Below are 7,662 nucleotides of genomic sequence, written 5' to 3' on the forward strand. Positions count from 1 at the left end.
AAATGTAGTGGAGTAAAAGTAGAAAGTACCCATTATTAAATCTACTTAAGTAAAGTACAGATACACGAAAATTGTACCTAAGTACTTGTACTTCCACCACTGGGCAGGAAGAAGCTGGAATTGAACCTTCAACCTTCTGATCATAAGATGACTACTCTACCCACAGAGCCACAGTCACTTACCAGGGAAGACAGAACTTAATTATTTCAAGTAAAAAGGCCATTTAAGGAAAAGATTTGTAACTTTTAAGTTAGAGTGTATTTAGAGGACATTGTAAAAAGAGTATTAGGCTGCAAACTAATAAGTTTGCAGCCCAAAATATTTAGTTTGGAACTACTCAAAAGTTTGAGTTGACTTTCTGTAGAATTAAGTCAAAGAGATTTTAAATGTTTATTAGAACAAAATAAATGATTTGAGTAAGAGTGACTTAAATTTGTCATGTTAAACCCCCTTATGAATTAAGTTATAAAAACTTAGCAAATTGAGATGGAAGGACTTAATGAATTGAGTTGGATGATCATAATAAATTGAGTTGGTCAGACGTACGATACGAAACTGGCATTGAACTCAATTGTTTTAAGTAAAGTCAAAGTGAAAAGTTCCTTCAGGTTAAAGATTTGTAAGTTTTGAGTTAAATGAACACAAAAAAGTAAGTTGTCATAGCAAAAGCAAAAATAATTAAGTGACATTAATGTAAATAAATCCATAAGATGAACTGCAGCCCAAATACACTTTTTAGAGTGTACCTGTCAGTACATAGATCAAAACTCCCTTTAGAGTTGTTGGGTTTTTTCCCCCAGAGAAAACATTGCAGTTAGATCTGTTCATGTTCCAGAACAAACATGAACAGAACAAACATGTAGACTTTAATGTTTCCCATTAAGTCAAAACTGTAAAACTCTATAATTCTGAGTACAAGTAAAAACCATCGGTTACAAGCAGCTACACTGTTGGGTTATGACTTTTACAAACTGTTCTGCTGTCAATAGATTATTATTATTGTTAGTAGTAGTAGTGGTATTACAAAATACAGCATCACTACACAGGCAAACACATTAGGACTATGAAGTCTGCTTTATTATTTTTTTCATAATTCAGGAGCCAGTGAGTTTTATCAAGAGAACAATTTGAGTTTTTGTCTCTGGTACATCTGTAGAATCTACCACACATTACTGAGTTTGCATAAAAACTTCACAGAATTGAGCAGTGATAAAACCTTCATTTACTTTACTGTTTTTACTTGCAGAACACAAAGTTCACTGTTGCTGATAAATGGGCAGCAGGAATCAACCTGAAAAATTTAAATAAGATTTATTATTTCAGTCTTTCAGTTATGAAACTATGTCTAATATTCAAATAATGAGAGTAAATTTAAAAATAAGGAAGAATGACTTTACAAAGAATATCAGAAAAAGCCTGTATATGTCCATTTTTAAATAACAGAGTTCTATGGTTAAGAAATTAGTCAGTTGCAGAAAATAAACACTAAAACATTTTTTTTAAATAAAATGTTATTTCAATGGATTTTGCACAAAAAAACCACTGCTGCCCCCAAGAAAGCATACATTGTTAATTTTAAAGCAGGCTGCAGCTGAAGAAATTAGCATCAAAAGTCCAAATTGCCAAAAGCATAAACCATCTCTAATAAAGTCTGTCATCACTGGCTTAAAAATATGTACTTTTTTCTTTCACTGTACAAAATTAGGGATCTGTCATATGAGAAGCCTGATAGGAAATGCTTTATTAGTCACCAAAAAGTCCAACTTAATGATGAATCATTGTTTAGACCTTTGGTGCTGCTGCTCCACTTTTCCATATAATAAGTCTGGAATGAAGAAATGTTATGTTGTATTGCTTTTTGTCTGAGCAGTTTCCAAAAAAAAAAAAAAATCTTCAACAAATTCTGTTTCAGTTTCAATGAAACAGTATCTACTACTGTCATGAGTGATTCTAATGATAACAGAACAAGGAAATCTTAACCTATAACAATAATAATTGTTTTAAAAAAAGTTGCAATCCCCCCCCCCCCACTCACCCCCAAATAATCTGATTACGCACACACATAAGAAAAATAAAAAATAAAAACCTGGTTGTATGATAGAGAAGTGATCAGCCATGAAAATTATGTACAGTATGCCTAAAGAGGGCAGGAGCGATGAAACCCCCACCCTCTCTGTGATGCAGTACAGACACTCACACTTCAGCACTGACCTGGAGGAGAGCAATAAATGACCAATATCCCGTTAATAGACTATGAACACTGATCTAACCCCCGCCATTTTGACTCCATAAGACACACAGAGCTCCATAGCACATTGCAAGCAGCAAGATTAGGCACCTCCTCCCCCAACATCTCCCACCCCTCCAAGCTTCTAAAAAAAAAATGTTCTGGAGATCAAAGGCCAGACTTTCAGCAATCCAACGTCCCCTGCTTCCTCCAAACACAGTCAGCAAGGGCCAAAATCACCCGCAGCTTATACACCGCTCTCTTTTTTTCTGTTATCAACCTCTGAATGATGTATTAACAACAATGATAGTGGTTAAAGGATACAAATCATAATGATGTCAGTCTTAAAATAATATATTTGTTAAACTTTTTAATAACCTGCAGAGCTCATATAGGTCATGCTGAAAGATAAGAAAAATGTTCACAAGTCTGCAATGATAAAATATCTGCTATTACTAAATACATTTATAAAAGGGAATTTTAAACAGATGTGCTTCTAACAAATGACCAATCTTCCTTTATTACTGATGAATATTGTTTTTGAAAAGCACTTGAACAAATTAGCCCAAACAAAGACAGCGCCAGCGTAAGTCATGTGATGTCCAGCTGTTGTTATTCCAGTAGCACATAATTAATAAAAGTAACAGACAGAGCTTTGTGGATAGTTTAGGTGTCAACAACATGCAGATGAAGAACTACATGCTGTAGTGAACATCCAGCTGATCTGCACTGCCATCATCATCTGGCTTAGAGTCTGCTGCTCTGTTGTCACTGAACACATGGAGCATCAGATCATGGTGATGTGGCGTATTTTGGCTAAATGTTTTCACCTAAAAATGACTGACATTGTTCATACCTAGCTAGCTCTATGTTAGCTGTACTGACAGATGTAAGCTAATGGAGAAGAAGAATGAAAGTCAGAATGAAGCCCACATGAGTGGAAGTAAGAAGCGTAAAGTCATTTGTGTTCCAGAGGTTGGCAGGAAGCTTCTTCTACCAGCCAAACTCTTCACAGTTCAACTCAACTTCACTCAGAACTCAAAGCAAAACTTAAATTTGCTCAATGTAAAAACTGGGGACACACTACATGAACTTTAATCCACAGGTGAATATGATTTTAGACTGTTTTTGTAAAAACACATGTTGAATGTTTGGAACTTTGTGGGTTTTGGAATGACTGACAGTGTGGCTGTATTTTAACAATATAATTATTTTGAACTTAACAAATAGTAGTATAATGTTTGGACTTGATTGCACAAAAATAAAAATTAGAAATGTTTGAAAAAAGGTTTAAAGAATTGATGTTTTCAAAAGTCCTTTTACCTTTATGTGCAAAACGGAATGATTAGTTTATTTCTATACAACAATACATATACACATCAATATTTATTAAATATTCAAGTATCTCTCTCCTTTTTTTATTTGACTTTTTTATCACTATGTGGTTGAAATTATGTACATGATCATTTGCATTATGCCCACTACTATTTTTGTTTATATTTACTATGTTTGCATAATGGCATGAAAAAGTCCCAACTACAGCAGGCCAACAAAGACTTTCCCTGAGTGAGAATTAGGGGCAAAATCTGGCAGTAAAACATAAGTCAATGTGTCTCCAATTTTTGTCATCAATTCATTTGGTAGTTGGACTATATTGATTGATTGATTGATTGATTGATTGATTGATTGATTGATTGATTGATTGATTGATTGATTGATTGATTGATTGATTGATTGATTGATTGATTGATCTAACACTTAACAACAACCAACCAAGGTGACTTTACAGTAAAAATACATCACAAGAAAAAGAAAACACAAAACAGCAATAAAAATAAGGGAGATGCCCCTACGCTGCATGGTGTTAAGAGCCTGTCCAATGAGATCTGTCTTGAGCTCAGACAGTTTCCCTAAAGCTCTATAAGGAAACTATTCCAGAGTTGGAGCGCTGCCACCGATAGCCCAAAGCTTTAGCCTTGTCCTTGGGAAAGCTAATAAAAGTTGGTTTGATGACCTCAGGGATTTCTCATAAACAGGAAGACTTAACAGTTCAGATAGGTAAGAAGAGGAAATGCTATTAAAAGCTTTATAAACAGTCAAAATTTTAAATCAACTCTAAAATGAAGAGGAAGCCAATGTAAAGAGGATAAAACGGGTGATATGATCATGTCTACCTTATTTTAGATAACTCATAGCAATCTGTACTCCTTGTCTTTGTTTAGTGAGCCTGAACTCTTCCTGTGTTGCTGATATGTTAGCTATATTAGTTAGATCACTCTGAGTTCAGTTTAGTGCTAATTAGTCTCTCTTCTTCAGATCCTCTGTTTTTCTCTGATTATTTTCACACTACTTTAATGTCACTCATTCACCTTCCCTGTAGTTAACAGCCAGTCTATTCAATGACTTCTTTGACAGATCCTTCCATTGTTAGTGTAATCCCTGTGTGCCTGTTACTGTTATCACTAGTATAATGAGACTCCTATTCTCTTGCTTTCACTTGGGTCCATATCAACAAAGTACAGCAATACAACAACATATTAACATTTAGAATTGTCAAAAAATTACTTGCAAATTCAGTATCAATCAAACATTTATTAAGATAACGGCAAGGCTTCATAGGGACCATTATTGATCCTTTTCCAGTTTTGTGATTACAGTCACCAAACTAACTCAATAGAAGACTGAGGAAGATGATGCCTGCTATTGGATCAGATGAAGCAAAATTATGTTTGCATTTGGTAAGCATAGAAAAATTGTTAAAAAGAGAAAAAAACAGACTGCAAACTAATTTTCATTTGCTATCTTGTGTATTTGTTTGTTTATCAATCAAACAAAACATTTTTTTCAACATGTTGAACACAAATCTGTTGGTGATATAGTTAGACTGAACAATTGGTGAAAAGTCTGGGGACCACAATGGCTTTTTTTTCTTGTATTTCTCTGTCCATGACTTATTGCAAATGAAACCACCTCCAGAGCGGACCACGTGACAGTGGGAGTGTGTGGAGGTTCACGTGCCCTCCAACAATCTGCTCAATTCTGCTGCTATATAGAAAAATTTAACTTTTTTTGATTGCAGCACATGCTTCTGCAGGGAGCTGCCTGAGTGAGAGGACTGTCTACAGAAGGGGCAGGAGGAGCGCAGCAGGGAGCAGCAGGAGGTAGGAGCTACATTACTCTGGCTAGTGTTGTTGTTTACAACTGGAGTTTGTAAGAATTTTTTATTGGGATTTTTCTCCTAATGTAAGATGTACAAATCAAAGACGTTTTATATTTTAACTATGAATGATCTGAACGCCGGAAAATATCCCCAACTTTGCAGGAGTCGCCCCTTTGTCTAAATCCATTCAGAACTGAACACTAGATTTTCTGTCACCGCTGCGTCTTATTCCCCACTCCCGCAGAGAGTATTACAGCAGGACCATGTCTCTTGAATATTAGCTGTCTGTGGTTAATTGATCTGCCTAATTGGAATAAGGCCGTTTACAGAAATAAAATCAACTGCGTAGAACTGCGTTAAAATTATTTTCAGTCAGGTAGTAAATAGTAGTGGTCTCTGGTAAGCTCGTCTATTTTAGTTTTATAGCTATTAAATTAATCAGTTCAAAAATATAAATGCATAAGATGAGAAATAAAACCAGAAACATGGCTTTTGGTTGGAATGAAAGGAAGCAGAGATGGTGTGAGGGACCAGGCAGAGAGAACAACGCCTGGTTCGATCTGAACTGGGGAATAAAGCAACAACTCAGAGAGTCAGGAGTCTGTCAGCAGCCACGTCAGGCTGCCACACACACACACACACACACACACACACACACACACACACACACACACACACACACACACACACACACACACACACACACACGTCACCAAGCAGATATATAAGTCACTCTGGCATCTGATTTATGGACGCGCCGCAGCCTCACGCTCCATTTGCTGTGAAACCACAGGCTTATAATTCACCTGCAGACCCAGCGGCCTCCTTCTCAGTCAGCCACCGCCGAGGAGTGATGCTGCCTGCTGCCGCGGGCCGCTGACACTACAGTAGTGTGTCCAGCAGAGCTATAATCAGATTGAGATAAGGCTCGGAGTGAAGAGGAACATTTGTCACGTCAGGATATTTATATTGGCACTCTGCATTTCTCCTCAGGCAGACGTTTCAGGGCAGAAGAAGCTTCCACTGACCCGTTAATAAGGAAACACACAGTTGGGCCTGAAAGTCCGCAGACTTTAAACTGAATCGTTTCTCAACGGGTTGAGATGTTGGGGCGTTTCTGTGATTTCCACGGCTAGAGTGTTTTTTCATGTATTTTGTAGTTAAAGCAATTTTTCATTTAAAAATCAGACACTTATGTAAAATTTGGAAGATAGTTTTTTTCTGTTTTTCTCCTGCATTTCTAAACTTACTGATTTTTTTTTTTTTAAAAAAAAAAAAAAGTAAAACAATAAATAATAAAAATTTTAAAAGAACAATATTACCGACCCTCCACTAAAGAGGCCAACATAATCACAGGAATGACAAATTATCTCTTCCTTATTAAAAATGAAAATGAAGTGTATTTTGAGTCTGCAAGCTAAAATTTTAATGAAGAATGAAAAAGGAAAGTTTTACTGTTAACAGTTCATGTAGAAGTGAGCGCCTGCTCCTAAAACACTCCGTGTTTCATTAAGTGATCTTGAGGAATATTTCGGTTTTTCAGCCCGCCAGAGAATGGACAAACGTTCTCAACCAACGTCGATTCTTTTCAGTCATAGAACAGAGGAGCCGAGACTAAAGTCTAACAACCTCACAGCTGAGTAACTCAACTTAAATCTGCTGGTTTCACATCTGGAACATTTAGCAGTCTTCAGCTTGACATAAAATGTTTCGGTTGAATCTCAAAAAAAAAACAAAAAAACAAAAAAACAGCTGATATTTTTTTGTTGTGACTGTTTTCAAATATCCTGTAACACGTCAGCTTAAAAAATCTAATTTTTAGTCCGATATTTAAGAGATCCAAATAACCTTCAATTGTTTATGTATTTATTTTGTTCGTGACGCTTAAGGACCTCGGAAACTCGCGGGCCCTTCTAATCAGGCAGACGGGAGTTGCTCTGAGGGAAGCCCCCTGTTAGAAAGTTTTATGCAAATGGGTTGATGTTTGGATAACAAAAACATGGTGTATGAAAATGATTCAGCTATAAATAACAATAAAATGTTATTGGACCATGTTTAGTCACATCTTGTCCATCATAGATGACAGAAGGGTCTACTCTAGTGTCTTTCTGCGGCGCTCTAGAGGACAAACAGGTTGACATTGATGTGCTTTGGTGAGACTTTTTCATAGTCAAGGATCAACACCATATAGTATTGTATTTATTTGACATCACGATTCATATTTATTTGTTGATCTGAGTTTTGCATTGTGGCCCTATAATGAGGTGGTGGTGGT

Source organism: Poecilia latipinna, unplaced genomic scaffold, assembly GCF_001443285.1.
Source record: "Poecilia latipinna isolate Pla-1442-1.1 unplaced genomic scaffold, P_latipinna-1.0 Scaffold977, whole genome shotgun sequence".
Classification (NCBI taxonomy): Eukaryota; Metazoa; Chordata; class Actinopteri; order Cyprinodontiformes; family Poeciliidae; genus Poecilia; species Poecilia latipinna.